The 17,832-nt window shown below is 40.9% G+C and overlaps 1 long non-coding RNA gene across 1 annotated transcript; it reads right to left on the bottom strand.

Annotated features, from left to right (window-relative positions):
- Positions 1–42: 42 nt before the first annotated feature.
- On the bottom strand, positions 43–11,958 carry LOC132110572 (uncharacterized). Its single transcript, XR_009424661.1, has 4 exons — positions 11,888–11,958; positions 4,957–5,013; positions 4,123–4,197; positions 43–658 (listed from the first exon to the last, which is right to left on the bottom strand). It is a non-coding gene; the product is annotated as an uncharacterized LOC132110572 (long non-coding RNA).
- Positions 11,959–17,832: the final 5,874 nt, after the last annotated feature.

A 17,832-nucleotide genomic window follows, 5' to 3' on the forward strand; every position in this document is an offset into this window, starting at 1 on the left:
TTCCCACGTCTCTCGGCCCCGCCCCACTCGTCACAAGGACATATACAGCCATCTTAGTGTTGAAAGAAATCTTAATCGGTGGACAAGGCTGTAGAATTCCATCATATTTGGTCTGAATGAGTGCCCTGGGGACAGAAAATTAAGCCTTGGCTTTGCACTTTGTCAGAAGTATTACAAATCAGTGAGTAACTAAAAGTGGCTGGATGATGTTAGGATGTGTTTTGACCAATCTACCTATTTTAAACAAGTTCATATCCAACACCAGGATGCCATATTGAGAAAAAAAAAACAACTACAACATCAACAAAAAATATATATGTATATTGATCAAGCAGCATGTCAGTGAGGTATAGCAGCCCTCCTCCAGCGCCACAATCTCTGCAATCTCTCTGATATGTTCAAACTCCCATTTAATCCTTTTAATTTAACTATATATCTGATTTATTATCAATATGAGGGAGCAGAAAGGAAAATACAGGTTGAATAGAAGTAAAGACGGTGAATGAAGTGGGGGTCAACACTTTTCCCAGTGTTTGTGGGGGACTCCCTGGCGTGGGACAAAATTGGTGTGATGTTTGCCTTCACACAGTTTGCCAGCACTCGTTCCCATGAGGCTGACTGTCGTCTCATTCCCGTGTATTCTTCTCACCTTGGTCATCTTTGAGAAAACAAACACGTAAGCACTATGAAGTGTACTTGTACTGTACAAGTATACAGGACGGATCAGTGTCAACATGAAATCAACATATTTACTTTTTCTTTGTCATTTCCAGCTATCTAGGTTCAGTTTTTATTGTTATATATCAATTGGAAATGGAGCTGCACCTACAATGTATAATCTAATTGGTTGACTATTTATTGATTCATCAAATAATCAAACAATTGATCAAGAAACATGTTATTTTAATATATAATACACTTATAGAATACACTATCTTTTAATTAAAAATAAGTCAAACTACCTGTATACCTGTGTTTGTACAGATACACACATAAAGATACTGTTCTAAATTATTTCCTATCAAACGCAAATAGAATGAATATAAATGGCATGCTGGGAGTTTGTATGTGCTGCCCTTAGAAGGAAACTGACCCCAGGGTTCCCGAAATGACAGCACAGCAAAACTCTTTTCACACATGATTTATCAGCTTTCTCGCACTGTGTCATCTTTGCGCTCTGATCACACACGCATTGTGTGTGATTTATTAATGTCCGTGAGGTTGGAATGCGGGTAATTCATCAAATTCAATTTAAGGAGGCATGCCAACACGTTTATTCTGAAAATCAGGGTCACTCCGCAATTCCAGATCAGCAGAGAGAAAGTGAATGAGAGAGAAAGGAAGTGAAGGAACTGCGGGTAAAGCATATGAAACAGAAAATGTTGGGAGCTTGATTGAGAAGGACGATGAGAGAGACGGGGATATTTATTGAAGAGGAGAACTGTTTAAAGGCCGTGTTGCAGGGTTAATTTTTTAACGAATTTGTGCAATTTGCTTGTTGGTAATAAACATTTAAACTGTTAACCATTGTATTTTATGTTGTTGGGTATCACAAAACGGAATATAATACGAAGAAGTAGGTACTATCTTACAGCGGTATCTTACAGCGGTCCTTTCCCCCACAATGCATTGCATCACGTCACGTTGGGGAGAGAATTTACCAAAGCACGCCTTGAGAGCATTGAGAGTGACTAGAGAGACGAGTAGTATAGACGAGAGTATTCAGATAGCGCAGATTATAGATAAATAGATAAATAAATAGATATAGATAGATAGACAGACTACATATATAGATAGACAGACAGACAGACAGACAGACAGATAGATATCGAACCAACAGCGACCCAAACGCACTCACTTCCCTACAGCACAAGCTTTTCAGCGCAGTTTCTATGGGACAGCACCCACACAAGCACCTGCCAAACACAGCGACACACACGCGGCTACGTTTGCAACAACATTTTCACCGGAGGAAGAGATAAACGCTTAGAAATGCCCATCTAGCTAGCATGATTCCTTCTATTTCTAGATGACAAAGACAACGTTTACCAGTTCTACGACACTATGACAAAGGTTACCGGTACTTATCTGAACTAACATCATGATCACTGCCACTAGATATAAAGAAAACGTTATATATATATGTGTGTGTGTGTGTGTGTGTCGTTATTGTGCACTGCTGCTCGTAGACTAGCTCCAGTGCTCATTGCTGCGATGCTAAATGATAGCAACTCACCAGGACACTTCACAAACTCTCCACTCATTCTCCTCGGACCATGCATTTAATTAGCTTGGACGCATCAGTTCTTGGCAATTACTCATTTGCCCTCTTACGTCAGGCAGGTTCGAAATTACACAGCTGCAGGTCATCATACATGTTGGCTCTTGCCACCTCTTCCTCATCCCAGTCAGTCGCTATAACGTTAGTTCTGACGCTGCGTTCCAGGCAGGTTTTTGAGCTCGTAATCACTATTTCATACCACAACTAACGACTTTGTACCGTTCCAGGCAAGTTACGCCAAACTTTCTGAGCACAAGGAATTGTAACCAGATTATTTATTTTATTGCAACGTTACATTGACCTAAAATCGTTTTTTCAACGTGTACCACTTGCATAAACACTGCATCCGTAGGCAGTATTATCCGTAGGGGCTGTCATTGTTATTTCGCGTGCTGTGTGACCTCGAAACTCGGAATACATCGATCTAGTACGAGACACGAGTTCACGGGTGGGACGTCACGAGTTTGATTGCCGTTCCAGTGCACTTTCACGGGTTTAAGGTTGGAAAAACACGGGTTACGGGTTGCCTGGAACGCGGCATCATACTAGACTGAGGCAGTGTTGCCAGATTGGATGGACGATTTCCAGCCCAAAAGCTCACAAAAACCCGCCCACTCCAACAAAAAACCGCCCAAAACTTTAACTAACAAAATAATGTGATACAACATGTCAGTCAAAGGTGTTAAGAGCCATTTTAACTCCTTAAAACTAAATAATAACGTTAGATAAATTTCCCATGGATCAAATGGTGGCAAATACATTAAAGACAATTACCGAATATGATTAAAATAGGTTATGCAAGCAGTCACCGTCAAAACATTTGATTGATTTACAATTGATTAATCAATTGTAAACAACAATAATAATCGCCATCCGAATCCATGAGTTTATCACTGAGGTGGTATGTAAATTTATTTTCACAGCGGTCCACATGAGAAACAATACCGCCCTAATAGGGGCTTTAGTCTTTTGTGAAGTTCAAATTGTAGAACATTACATTTGCACAGTCAAAACTAAGAAGATATACCAATCTGTACTGTTTAAAAGATAAAAGACAAGATCGTTTAGATATAGATTAGATATAATAGATTGTTATAAATTAAATAATATAACTGTGCTCTATTTTAGGAGTTGCAGTAATATTAGAGTCTTGGTGTCATCTTTCCCTCAACAGGTGTAATTCACGTTTTGAGTGTTAAAACACACTCCCACTCTTTACCATGAAACATATATTTAGGCATTATGATCACTCATACAGTTCATACATTTAAAATTAGATCCGTTATTGCTCATGAATCATCACGTGTGTCTGTAGATTACTAGTGATTGGATAAAAGTACGGCCGCGACGTCCACATCATCATCAGCACCTCTGCACTGCAGTTTATAATAACGTGATGACTGTTCGGATGCAGTATATGCACACTTGAGCTTGTTTGTTAGCCAATTAGCCTATACAATTTATATTTTTGAAAACCGCCAAACTGACCCCAAACCAGCCCAAATTTTGTCCACCCGCCCAAGACAATTTTTACCCGCACAATCAAATTCAAAACCGCCCAATTGGGCGGGAAGCCGCCCAATCTGGCAACACTGGACTGAGGCTACCTTTCCTCGACTTCTCCCCAACGTGACGTCATCGCCGAGTTGCGTAAAAAAAACGCTAATACCAAATACTTAAAAAATAGGTCTTTAAGACCATTTTTGAGACATTTTAAAAATCAATACATATCTTGAGTGATTTATGTACCCATTAATCGAAAGTGGTGGTTAACCTGCAACATGGCCTTTAAGTGTGTTTCTCTGTTTCATTCACAGCTCTTATTGATATCCTGCCTTTACCTTCGGAATTTGGTCTGGTGTCTGGTGGAGTTGCGTCGTGCTCTTGTGAGCTCTTATCGTGGGCTTTCACATCATCTACGTAGGGAGCCAGAGAAAACAAGGGAAGAAGGCAGAGTGAAGGGAATGAATGACTCAAGATCACAGCTGAGCAGAGGAATTAAAAGTTAGATGCTACTGGGTGACATCTCATTGGCTACTGGGCTTCTCCTAGCTGAAATAAATGCAGCGGATGCTAAAGGCTATGCCTGAGGCAACAGAGGCTTCAAGAGAAGAACATGAGAGTGCAGAGCTCAGGATGACGAGATACACCTGTGCATGCATCTGAAAATACATCCAAACACACTCTTTTTTCTTCTGTATAAATCATAAAGCATGCATTTGAGTTTACTTGAGCAAATGCAACATTTACGATCCTGTTTTATCCTGTTTTCCCTGTAAGTTCTTGTGTGTCTCAGCTGTTATTTAAAAAAACTAAAAGTGGCTAAAAGGTCCATAACCTGAAAATTAAAATTTAAAATGCATCCACACACGCTCTTATTTCTTTTGTATAAATATTAAAACATGCATTTGAATTGAAGTTGTGACCTAGTGGTTATGCACATGCTTACAAAAATACTGGGTGACATGAGCTTCAATCTGATCCTGTTGCAGAATTTTGTCCTCTCTCAACTTTCAAATAAATAAAATAGCTAAAAACTCATTTACATTTGGAAATGCACATACACACTCTGCTTTCATCTGTACAAAATATAAAATAAGCAATTAATTTGAATTTAAACCAATAAATGATCCAAAGACCAAAAATAGTTTTAATTCACACATCTTTGTTTTTACCTTTAGTGCTGCTGGTGGGGTTGCTGTCCTTGTCTGTTGTGACACTTTGATCAGCATCTAAATAAAAAGTCACAAGTGTTATGTTCAATGTGCTTTTCATTTCTTTAGATTTTATTTTATTTTTGTACAATTATATTGGTGGATGCTGGATTCCTCATTATGATCTTCAGGAAGAACAGCAACTACATACTTTGATACCCCAAAATGTATTTATTTATTTTTGGACACAAAATATCCTTTTAAAGTTCATATTTCAAATCACGAATTTGGATGAAGGCAATTGACACTTATCTCTCACAATTGAAAATTTATTTTTGTCACAGAATTTTATATCTTTAATTTTTTCTTTTAATTCTGAGTTTACATAAAGTCATAAAAGTCCCCCCCCCCCCCCCCCACACACACACACACTTTTTTTTATTTAATTCCGTGGCAGAAATAAGCATCCTTAACTTGGTTATTCCACTGAATATATTAAAGTGACTTAGTAGCTACTCACATTCTAGGCATAATCCCTGTATCTTTAATAATTGCATCACCCCAAGTGTAGTGTATTTAGACATCAACTTCAATAAGAGATTTCTCTAATTGGTTCTTTGGTGTAAGACCAATGCATATTTTTTAAATATGAAAAATATGGTCCAAAAGCCAAATGCAGACGAAAGGGGAAGCATAGAAAATTAATTAGAAACTGCCTTGAGTCTATATCAGTGTGCACCTCATTTTCAAACTCCTCTATAACTTTCTTCTTCTATCTTTCTGCCTAAATAGCAAAGCAAACCACAGCATGAAATAATCTTCTTCCTGCGGCACATCCATGGATGATGCAAGCGCACCCAACTCAGTGCTGCAGATTGTCTTCGCACTCAAACCATTGCGTTTGCCTGCAGAATATCAATATTTACCTTCATGAGAATCTTACAAACATCCTCTGGAACATCTTAAACGTACAATACACATCACTGGCAGTGTAATAACATGGCGTCTGTTTTCACTGTGATGTTACATGGTTTCATGCTTATTTCACAAGCTCTGAACCTTTGCTTTCAGCCGGAAAGTCAATTTTTCGGGTTATGGTAGCAACATTTCAACAACCTTTCAGAACGAGAGCTACCCAGACACTTCACTCTCCCTGGTGGCCAGCCCTCAAATTCTACTGATTTAATGGGGCAAAGCTGCAAGTGGATTTGTGTTTTGAACGTGAAAATTTTTTTTTTTATCCATATTCCAGCACAAATGCGGAGCTGAAGTAAACAGAGAATTGCACACATGTACAAAGGAAGTGCAGGAATGTACATCATAACAAAAATATCTAAGGATTCTCAAAACAATAAACTATTACTTGAGAAGAAAAAGTGCATTTTATTTTTTATTTATTTATTTTTTACCTCATGACAAAATGTTTAACATGAATAGAAAAATACTGAGTGATATATATATATAAAATACTGTTATTACATACTGTATAATCAAGATAAGGATATAATCTTAATAAAGTAAAATAAGATCCTTTTAAAATTAATTAAATTATGTCTAACACAGACACACACACACACACACAGACACACACACACACACACACACACACACACACACACACACACACACACACACACACTCCTTAAATGCAGGTATTCTCTTATCATCTCTCTATCAAAATTTTGCTTCTCAAGTAAATGTTTCTTAATTCAATGTTTAAATATTTGGAAAACAAGACAAAAAAATTCAGATGAAGGAAATGTCTCTGACTTTAATACACATGTAATGCTCTTAGTTATTCTGGGCTGCGTTTAAAGTCCATGGACAGGCACCAAAATGAGAAAGCAAGCTGTCGCTTGAGTGAACCTGCTAGCTCAGTTGAGACTTGGCTTCCTCCTGATGCTCCGTCTGTCTCTCCTTCCATCTAATAATGTCAGGGCTGAGAGGGAGCCCTGCCACTTTGGGCTTCTAATAAGCAGCGCTGATCAAAACACAAAAAACTAGCCTCTGAAAAAACGAGTTGCTGGAATTTCAATCTGTGCATGTGCTTGCTTCCAACTGTTGCCCTGTACGTCAGGAAATGCTGCAGAAATTTGCCAGCTCTGTAATTTAGCTTTACAACTGACACACTATGAGTTCTGTCTTTTGGGAAGAGAGTCTGACGTGCCGTGAAGCAAATAAAGTAGCCAGAGGCTGTCGAGCAGGAAAAAGTGTAAAATGTGACATTGAAAAATGTAGGATAGCTGGGTGCTTGAGTCTATTTCTCGAAAAAATGTGAGAGAAATCAACTGAATTTTATTTTCTTACCCAGCACCCAATCGACTGAACTGTGTCTTCTGATTTAATCTGATGCTAAGGCTATAGCATCATGCCATCATGATTTAAAATCCTCACCAATAGTTACATATTTGGTGTTTAACATCAGACTAAGTCTTTCCAAATGGCCTCAAGCTATGTGTTTTGGTTATTTATCCTGATTTACCTGACAGCAGTCCACTGGACTCTCAATTCTTTTCATCATAGCGGCTGAGCGAGCTCAATATAGTCTGAGTGTTCTAGTTTCGATAAATTTTCGTATTTTCTTTGATTCTTATGCTTCCGTTGAAATTAACTGCACTTAGGCAAAATGAAAGTTTGATGGTCTCGTTGTGTGGGTGGTATCTTTACAGTCAATGCCGGGCAACTCACAAAACAGGGAAGACGAAACAAGTGAGGAAGGAAGATAAAGGGAGGGAAGTGTGATGGGGGGGGTGGAGGGTTGGGGGTTTGGGAAATATGTAAGTCATATTCTTATTCAGACAAGCAGAAAATTAGATACTCCACCAAGCATTCGCTCTAGAGATTGTGAGGGGCTTGTGGGTCTATTGTTAGGCAGCATAAATCATCTACGCCACCCAAATAATGACCGGTCGTGTCCGGCAAGCATCAACATCATCCCTCGTCCACTCCAAATTCAACAATGTCGTTACAGACAAAAGCCAAAGCAGACGTTTAGTCATTATGAAGTAATCCTCAGGATATGATATGCCTGGTTACTTGAGACTCAAATGGTGGTGCTGGATGAAAAGTTTGGCCAATGTCTTTAAAAAAAATGACCATGGTAGCTATCAGGACTATTCAGATGCGCTATTCAGAACTGAACTGAGAATGTCATTAAAATTCTTAAATTGTATTTTAGGTGGAAAACAGGAAATAGATATAATTATTTTTAAATAAAGGAAGTAGAATTACAATGAACTAAATAAATAAATAAAAATCATATAAATGGGATAAAAGAGAAGGTTTGCCAAAATACATACATACATAAGCTGCACTGTTTTCAACATTGATTACAATAAGATATGTTTCTTGATCACCAAATCAGCATATTTATGAAGAGATCATGCAACACTTAAGTAATGGCTGTGGATTTGCAATAGATTACATCCTAAAATGTATTAAAATAGAACATATTTTAAATCGAAAAATATTTCACAACATTCAAGTTTTTACAGATTTTTTGATCAAACAAATACAGCCTTGGTGAGAATAAAAGACTAAAAAAATATGAAGAATTAAAAAAATAAAAGAATAAAAAAACGCTTCTTTAAAAATATGAAAAATGTTACTGACCCCAATCTTTTGAACAGTGGATACAATTCTATAGAAGTTGTATTTGCAAATGTCAACAGGCACATAAATGTCCAGTGAATTTCTGTCAAATGCAGCTGGACATTATATTAGATTATTTTAGGAGGGCCAATCATCCGAGCCGCTTCAACAGAGTTTGGGAGAGAAATTTCACAGTCAACGCTTCTTTGGTGATTTAATTTATAACCTTTTTCCCTTCACCTGGATTGTTTAGGTTCTCAAGGCCGTTTGACTCTCACAGTGTGTAGGAAGCTCAAAGCTGAACACAAACAACCAAACCAATAACCCCCGGCCTAACTGTGGCACAGACCCAGTGTAATCGAACCAGCGACTCACAAAGGCACCTCGACTGATGGTTTTCACATGACGCTCAGGAGGTTAATGGAAAAGAACTCAACTGAAAGGAGAACAAGAGGGCAAGCTTTCAGTCGTCCCCACATTCACAAGAGTAAAAACCGCTCAATATCTCACAAGTCAAAGACATTATCTTTCTGTCCTTCACTTGAAGGTGTATGTAGATGGTATGTTTGGTTTACGGAGATGATATAATGAATCAAACTCTTCTGATCAGGAAAAAATGAGCAGTGTAAGCAGCACCTGATATCTCACTGTAGGTAAAGAAGCTCAGGGTGGTCTTCAAGCTGTGCTTTCATAATCTAACATGTAAAGAGCTGTATTTTGCAAGTGAATTGCCACATTTTAGACCAAAGTGCAGCTTTTGTAGCGTTTTGTGCCAGGTAACAGTAGAGTTCAGCTCATCATTAAAACATACATCAATGTAATTCCAGGCCTATTCATGCACAACAACGGCGGGTGACCTTTTCAAAGAGCCAGACCATGAGAGCTAATGAAGTGCTAAATGTGGAGAGCAAACTTCATTTTCATATGTAAATATTCAAAGGTTGGGGGGCGAAGCCAGACATATTTTCTCTGGAACAACACTGAGAAAAAAGAGAAAAACATTCTGGGAGGCACTTGATTGTGTGTGGGGATTTTTTCTTGATTGCGTCGCTGTGTGATGGTTGAGCTTCAGACAATTAGAGCCAATTAAAAAGGTAGTGAGTCGAAACAAACCCGGTGGGGAGGGGTTCAGTGTAAATACCACAGATCCTTCTTATGCACGTTCCTCTGTGAAAAGCCAAGTGGCTCCTCTCATCTGTATTCCGCCCTCTCAAAGAGAAGAGTGAGACATACAAGGAAGGGTTTCCACAGAGCCAAGTGGCATTGTATTACCAGCCGCATTTGCCTAAAGTTACAAGATGTGCTTTGACAAGCTGCCATTGTACAAGGAAGAGGTCCTCTTTAGGTCTGAAAGGCTTCCAGTTCTCATGGGCCAAGAAGGCCATGCTTGGAAAAACAAAACAAAACAAACAAAAAAACTGTAAAAAGAGAACATGGGGTGACCTGGTTTAAGGATCACATTGAAAGCGCTGTGGAGAATTGAGCAGGGAGGTTTGTGGCAGATCAGTAAAGCAAATTAGCAGTGAAGGGAGGCGAACGGTAGCCTTTTTAATGTGTTACTTGTCGATTGAGAATCCATATGATAAAATCATCATGTAACATAAGTCTGAAGTGTGATTTCACAGCTTAATAGCAATAGTTCACCCAAAAAGAAAAATTCTGTCATCATTTACTCACTCTCATGTTGTTACAAACTTCAACGGAAATTTTGTGTAATGCACTAGTTGCTATTTTCCATGCAAACAAATGGGTACAAGAGTTTTCAAAAGCTTCAAAAGGTTGTAAAAGCACCATTGAAGTTTCATAATAGTGGTCCATACACACTGTATTTCAAGTCTTATTTTGTTTTTCTAAATAAAAAATAAATTGTATTTTGAAAAAAAAAGTAGAGAAAACGTTTTCTTCTCGGTGTGTAAATGAGTGTGTGAATGGGTGAATGTGAGGCAAATTGTAAAGCGCTTTGGATGGCCATGTGGTCTGTTGAAAGCGCTATATAAATGCAGTCCATTTACAATTTACCATTCTCTGCTTCTCAGCTCACAAAACAAAAAGAGGGATAAACAACATTAAATATGAAGGAAGTAAGGGTGCTTTCACATCTCTAGTTCGGTTCATTTGGTCCGAACCAAGGGCAAACAATTATACATTGTAGCATTTTTCAGCTTTTTTGGTTCCTTTTCACACCACACTGATTGCTTTGGTCCGAACTAGTTGAAACGAACCAAAATGCAGTCACATGACAACATCCACATAGCGGGCATTGCTCGTAACTTCAAGTGGAGGCGTGCAATAATTCTTCTTAACTATGACATGCTCATGGTCATCAGACCAAATTTCTATTTTCTCACTACTCCAAGTTTGTCCACGAGCTGCCATGCTAAAGTGCAAACTATCAACAAACGCTTCCTCATCCCATAATGCACAGCGCAGCTGACTATGGCAGCTGGTTTAGTCCAAAAATGATCATTACTTTTTTGCAGTTGGGTCTGTTCGAGGTTGGATCAAGTTCTCACCACAAACGGACCGCTCCAGAGTTCGTTTGAAAGCGTACCGAGACCACCTCTTCAAGCAGGTCTCAGTACGCTTGTTTGGTCTGCCTTTGGTGCGCACCCGAGTGCGATTGCTGCTTTCACACCTGCCCAAACGAACCGCACCAAGGGGGAAACGAACTCTGGTACGATTCAACCGAACTAAATGAAACAGGTGTGAAAGCACCCAATGAAAAAGGGGGTGTCCCCTTTGCCATGACCCTAAGATCCTCAAAATGCAACTTTCAAAGGTAGCAGGGCCTGCTGCGAAAACCTAATGAGTTTCTTAGCATAATGTTGGGTCTGCTTTTGAACCTGACCCACCACAAATAATATCGCATGAGATTATTTGTGCCAAGTTACAGCAGCAGAAAACAGGATGCAAAACCTTATTGTTCATGTGCACCTTTAGACCTTGCTGGAAAGAGATGTGAGAATATAAAAAGCTAAATTCTTCACATTTAAACATTCATATAAAGAAATGATTAATTTCTCAAAAGAAACTTCAAACAGTGTTTTGTTTTCACAAACACCAACGCAATCCATATTTCCCCCATTCATTACCATTCAAACGTTTGGGAGTTTGTAAAATTACTCCATTCCTTCAGAAATCTGAAATATGCGTATTTGGTGCTTAAGAAACATATTTTACTACTATCAATGCTGATAACATTTGTGCTGATTAACATTTTCATGGAAACTCTTGTGAATTAAATGTTTTTGCTCCTAGCATGCATCTAGTATTGCTCTTCTCATTAACGTAAAATATCGGGTTGAGCTTTACTGATGGGAGATTGAGGAGCATTACACAGAAAAACCTATATATCACATACCCTGAACCTCCATAGGAACCTCAGGTTCCTGACTGGTGTCTGCCCCGGTGTCGTCACTCTTTCTCAAATCTATTGACACAGAGAGAAGGAACAGAGAAAATATTCTGAATATGATGGCCATTAAAACAGAAAAGAGGTTAAACAGCTTCCAAAGAATCAACAGTATACCCAGTACTAGTTTTCAAAGTGAAGTCACATAATTTGCTGTTCCTGCCAAACTCTCCATGTTTTTTTCTTCTCTCACTGTTTTCTTTTGTTTAATATGCATTAAAGCACTTTAATTCTTTTTGACTTTTTAAGTAGAGAGATGTGTGAGGGACAAAATGAATAGGCATGAGCAAAACGAAATTACCATTATCAAATATAAACTCAGCATCCTGTGCCTCAGCACTCTTCACTTTCGTTGTGATTTATCCTTCCTCCATATTCCTCGCACACTCCCCAGAACCCCCCACCCCATCCCCTGTCTGGAGGGCTGTTGGAGGGACGAGCTTGCTGATCAAAAGAAGATCTTCAAAGCCACAGTGTGAGAGTCGTGCTCCTTCCGGCTTATTTGAGTAGGACTCCTCTTTTCCTGCATTCTCCCTGCTTTGATGCTAACAGGGTTGAGGGCCATAGGTGACTACATAATGGAGAGCACTCACAATGCATTCTGGGTGCTCTGTCGGGGCACAAATGACAGTCATATCAGGTGTGTTTGAACCATCAGTAGATGTTTCTGGTGACTGAAGAGGGTTTGTGATGGTCATATTTATGTGTGAATTCATACTTTTACATTACATTCATTACATTTACATTTAATCATTTAGCAGATGCTTTTATCCAAAGCGACTTACAAATGAGAACAATAGAAGCAGTCAGGTCAGCAAGAGAACAACAACAATATACAAGTGCCATGACAAGTCTCAGTTAGTCTAATATAGAACGCATAGCCGGGTTTTTTTTTTTTTTTTAATAAATGAAAAGACAAGAAAAGGAAAAGTGCTAGTATTAGTTGGTTGAGTGTTGCCGAAAAAGATGAGTCTTCATGTCTTCATGTCTGTCGTCATGAAGTCGTTTGAAAAACCGTTCTGGCTTATCTGAAGGACATCACTGGACCCTTACTGGACCCCTGCAGTTTGCGTACCGAGCAAACAGGTCCGTGGATGATGCAATCAACATGGCATTGCACTTCATCCTGCAACATCTGGACAAAACAGGGACTTATGTGAGGATCCTGTTTGTGGACTTTAGTTCGGCTTTCAACACCATCATCCCAACAACCCTCCAGATCAAACTGACCCAGCTCTATGTTCCTAGCTCTATCTGTCAGTGGATCACCAGCTTTCTGACAGATAGGCAACAGTTAGTGAGACTGGGGAAATTCATGTCAAACAGCTGCTCCACCAACACTGGTGCCCCTCAGGGATGTGTTCTTTCCCCTCTGCTCTTCTCCCTGTACACCAACGACTGCACCTCTAAAGACCCCTCTGTCAAGCTCCTGAAGTTTGCAGACGACACTACAGTCATCGGCCTCATCCAGGACGGTGACGAGTCTGCTTACAGACAGGAGGTTGAGCAGCTGGCTGTCTGGTGCAGTCTTAACAACCTGGAGCTGAACACGCTCAAAACAGTGGAGATGACTGTGGTCTTTAGGAGAAACCCCCCTGCACTTTCCCCACTCACCATCATGAACAGCACTGTGGCTGCAGTGGAGTCATTCAGATTCCTGGGAACCACCATCTCTCAGGACCTGAAGTGGGACAATCACATTGGCTCCATTGTGAAAAAAGCCCAACAAAGGTTGTACTTCCTTCGCCAGCTGAGGAAGTTTAACCTGCCACAGGAGCTGCTGAAACAGTTCTACTCAGCCGTCATTGAGTCAGTCCTGTGTACTTCAATTACTGTCTGGTTTGGTTCAGCTACAAAATCAGATATCAGAAGACTACAGAGAACTGTTCGGACTGCTGAAAGGATTATTGGTGCTCCCCTGCCCACCCTCCAAGAACTGTACACATCCAGAGTGAGGAAAAGGACTCAGAAAATCACTCTGGATCCCTCACATCCAAGTCACCCCATCTTTGAACTTTTGCCATCTGGCCGGCGCCTCAGAGCCGCAAATACAAGAACAGCAAGGCACAAGAATAGTTTTTTCCCCCAGGCAATCTACCTCATGAACAGTTAAATGTTTCCCACTTAAACTTATGCTTATGCAAAAATGTGCAATATCCTTATATTTATTTGTTACCCCTCCATCCTAGAACATTCCTGCATCTCACTCAAACCTATTCCATTATCATTTATAGCACAATTGTTTATACACTTATTTATTTGCCAATTTGTAATTCTCCTTTAAATTTTTTTTTTTTGTCTGTGTGTTGTTGTCTCTGTTTACTGGAAGCTTATGTCACTAAAACAAATTCCTTGTATGCGCAAGCATACTTGGCAATAAAGCTCTTTCTGATTCTGATTATTCTGATTCTGTCTTTAGATGTTTCTTGAAAATGAGTAAAGATTCAGCTGTACGAATTGAGATTGGGAGGTCATTCCACCAGCTCGGCACAGCCCAGGAAAAGGTCCGTGAGAGTGATTTTGAACTTCTTTGGGATGGCACCACAAGGCGTCGTTCACTTGAAGAGGGCAAACTTCTGGAGGGCACATAAGATTTAACCAGTGAGTTTAAGTATGTTGGTGCATTGCCAGTGGTCGTCTTGTAGGCTAGCATCAGTACCTTGAATTTGATGCGAGCGGCTACTGGTAGCCAGTGTAACCTGATGAGGAGAAGAGTAACGTGAGCTTTTTTTGGCTCATTGAAGACAACCCTTGCTGCTGCATTCTGGATCAATTGCAGAGGCTTGACAGTACATGCAGAAAGGCCCGCCAGGAGAGCATTACAATAGTCCAGTCTGGAGAGAACAAGAGCTTGGACAAGAAGTTGGGTGGCTTGCTCTGACAGGAAGGGTCTAATCTTCCTAATGTTGTATGAGACAAACCTGTAGGACCGGGTCGTTGTAGCAATGTGGTCTGTGAAGCTTAACTGATGATCCATCACAACTCCTAGGTTTCTGGCTGTCCTCGAAGGACTAATGGTTGACAAACCCAGCTGTATAGAGAAGTTGTGATGAAGCAATGGGTTAGCTGGAATCACCAGGAGTTCTGTCTTCGTAAGGTTAAGCTGAAGGTAATGGTTATTCATCCAGCTAGAAATGTCACTCAGACAGGCTGAAATGCGAGCAGCTACCGTCGGGTCATCTGGTTGGAATGAGAAGTAGAGTTGGGTGTCATCAGCGTAGCAGTGGTAAGAAAAGCCATGCTTCTGAATGACAGATCCCAATGACGTCATGTAGATGAAGAAGAGAAGTGGTCCAAGTACTGAGCCTTGAGGAACCCCAGTAGTAAGGTGTTGTGACTTAGAAACATCACCCCTCCAAGACACACTGAAGGATCTATCAGAGAGGTAGGACTTAACCTACAGGAGTGCGGTTCCAGAGATGCAGATATTCCATCTTTCTGAGGGTGGACAGGAGAATCTGGTGATTAACGGTGTCAAAAGCAGCAGACAGGTCCAGTAAGATGAGTACTGAGGATTTTGAAGCTGCTCTTGCTAGTCGCAGGGCTTCAGTAACCGAGAGTAGAGCAGTCTCAGTTGAGTGGCCACTTTTGAAGCCAGATTTGTTGCTGTCCAGGAGGTTGTTCTGTACAAGGAACATAGAAAGCTGGTTGAACACAGCTCGCTCAAGTGTCTTTGCAATGAATGGAAGAAGGGATACTGGTGTGTAGTTTTCAAGAAGCGCTGGATTTAGAGATGGTTTCTTGAGCAGTGGACTTACCCGAGCCTGCTTGAATGCTGAGGGAAATGTTCCAGAGTGAAGAGAGGAGTTGATAATGTGAGTAAGCGAAGGTATGACTGAAGAAGAGATTGCTTGAAGGAGCTGAGTGGGGATCGGATCAAGTGGACAAGTAGTAGGATGATTGGACAGGAGAAGTTTGGAAACGTCCATCTCTGAGAGTGGGGAGAAGGAGGACAAAGAGTGTGCATCGGTCATTGTGAAGTTGTCCTCAGTCTGCGGTGTGGAGAATTCGTCACTGATGGTTCTTGTCTTATTTGTGAAGAAAACTGCAAAGTCGTCCGCTGTAAGAGTCGATGGAGGAGGTGGTGGCGGCGGATTAAGAAGAGAAGAGAAAGTCTTGAAGAGTGTCCGAGCATCACAACAGCTGTTCATTTTGTTGTGGTAGTAGGATGTTTTAGCCGTGAAGACATTTGCAGAGAAGGAAGAGAGGAGAGACTGATACACACTGAGGTCGGTAGAGTTTCTTGATTTCTGCCATTTCCTCTCTGCAGCCCTGAGTTTAGAGCGATGTTCACAGAAAACCTTGCACAGCCAGGGGGCAGATGGGGCGGTGCGTGCTGGTTTAGACAACAGTGGGCAAAAGTTGTCCAAGCAAGATGTTAAAGTGGAACAAAGAGTGTCCGTAGCGCTGTTCGTGTCTAGAGCTGAAAACTGAGAGAGTGCAGGAAGCGAGGATGAAACCACAGAAGATAGGCACGATGGAGAGAGTGAGCGTAGGTTCCGTCGAAAGGTGACCTGCTTTGGAGTGTGAGCTGCTTCAGGAGTAAGTGCTAGGTTAGCAGTAATGAGAAAGTGGTCTGAGGTGTGTAGTGGAGCAACTGAAGAGTTGTCCACAGAGCAACAGCGCGTGTAGATGAGGTCCAGTTGGTTGCCTGATTTGTGAGTCGCTGTAGTAGACACTTGCTTGAGATCAAATGAGGGGAGCAGAGTTTTGAAGTCAGCAGCCTGGGGTTTATCTAGGTGGATGTTGAAGTCACCAAGCAGTACCAGAGGAGTACCATCTTCAGGAAAGTTTGATAGCAGCACATCCAACTCCTCCAATAAGTTTCGCAATTGTCCTGGGGGACGATAAATGACCACAAAGTGTATTTTAACAGGGTGGGTTACAGTAATAGCATGTGATTCAAATGAACCGTTACCTCTAGGTGATGGCTGAAGATCAAATTTCCATTCTTTTGATATAAGGAGACCAGTACCTCCACCCCTCCCAGTAGTACGAGGAGTGTGGGAACAAGTGAAATTAGTGGAGAGGGCTGCAGGGGTGGCAGTGTCTTCAGGTTTGATCCAAGTCTCAGTCAGTGCCATGAGGTTGAGACCGACATGAATAGCAATAGAAGAAATGAAGTCTGCTTTGTTAACTGCAGACTGGCAGTTCCAGAGACCAACTGGAATAGAGAGCGTAGTAGTAGTAGAGGTCAGAGGGATAGGCCGTAGGTTTGCAGACAGGCCTTCCTTTTGATGTACGTAGCGTGCTCTTCGAGTGTTAGTAGTGATAGTAGAGATCTGAAAGCACATAGTGACTACAAGTGTAAGAAATATTTGAGGAAAAGCTATACAAAAAGTAAAGAAAGGGGCAAAAAGCAATACTCAAGTGCCCTGTTGGTGTCCTGCTCGGTGGAGTCGCGCAGGTAGAGTCGATGGTCTTTACCCTTGTTGGTCTTCACACGAGGAGGATTCACACGAGGGCTGCCACGACCGCTGCCGCGAAACCTACCACTTTTGTATTTGCCTGATTACCTGTGATTGAAGTCAGCTGGCCATGCCTCACTATTTAGCAGATCGAAACTGGGCAGTCCCGCGATAGGCAAACACAAAACCAAGCGCCACTTTCAGCACGTATTTACAAGCTGCTGTCCTTCTCTGTTGCTGGCTGTTTCTTCTGACAAGTGCTTTCAAAACAGCCAATTAAGTACTTTCACTGGCTTTGGCCATGCCACACTATTTAGCAGATCGAAACTGGGCAGTCCCGCGATTTTCAGCACGTATTTACCAGGGTAAGACACACACAATTTAAACCAAAAACTTTCCTAGCAATGACGATCACACAGAAGTCTAATGAGAAACCAAGACAAAACACTCACAAGCTGCTGTCCTTCTCTGTTGCTGGCTGTTTCT

The sequence above is a fragment of the Carassius carassius genome, chromosome 30 (genome assembly GCF_963082965.1).
Source record: "Carassius carassius chromosome 30, fCarCar2.1, whole genome shotgun sequence".
NCBI classification, from domain to species: domain Eukaryota; kingdom Metazoa; phylum Chordata; class Actinopteri; order Cypriniformes; family Cyprinidae; genus Carassius; species Carassius carassius.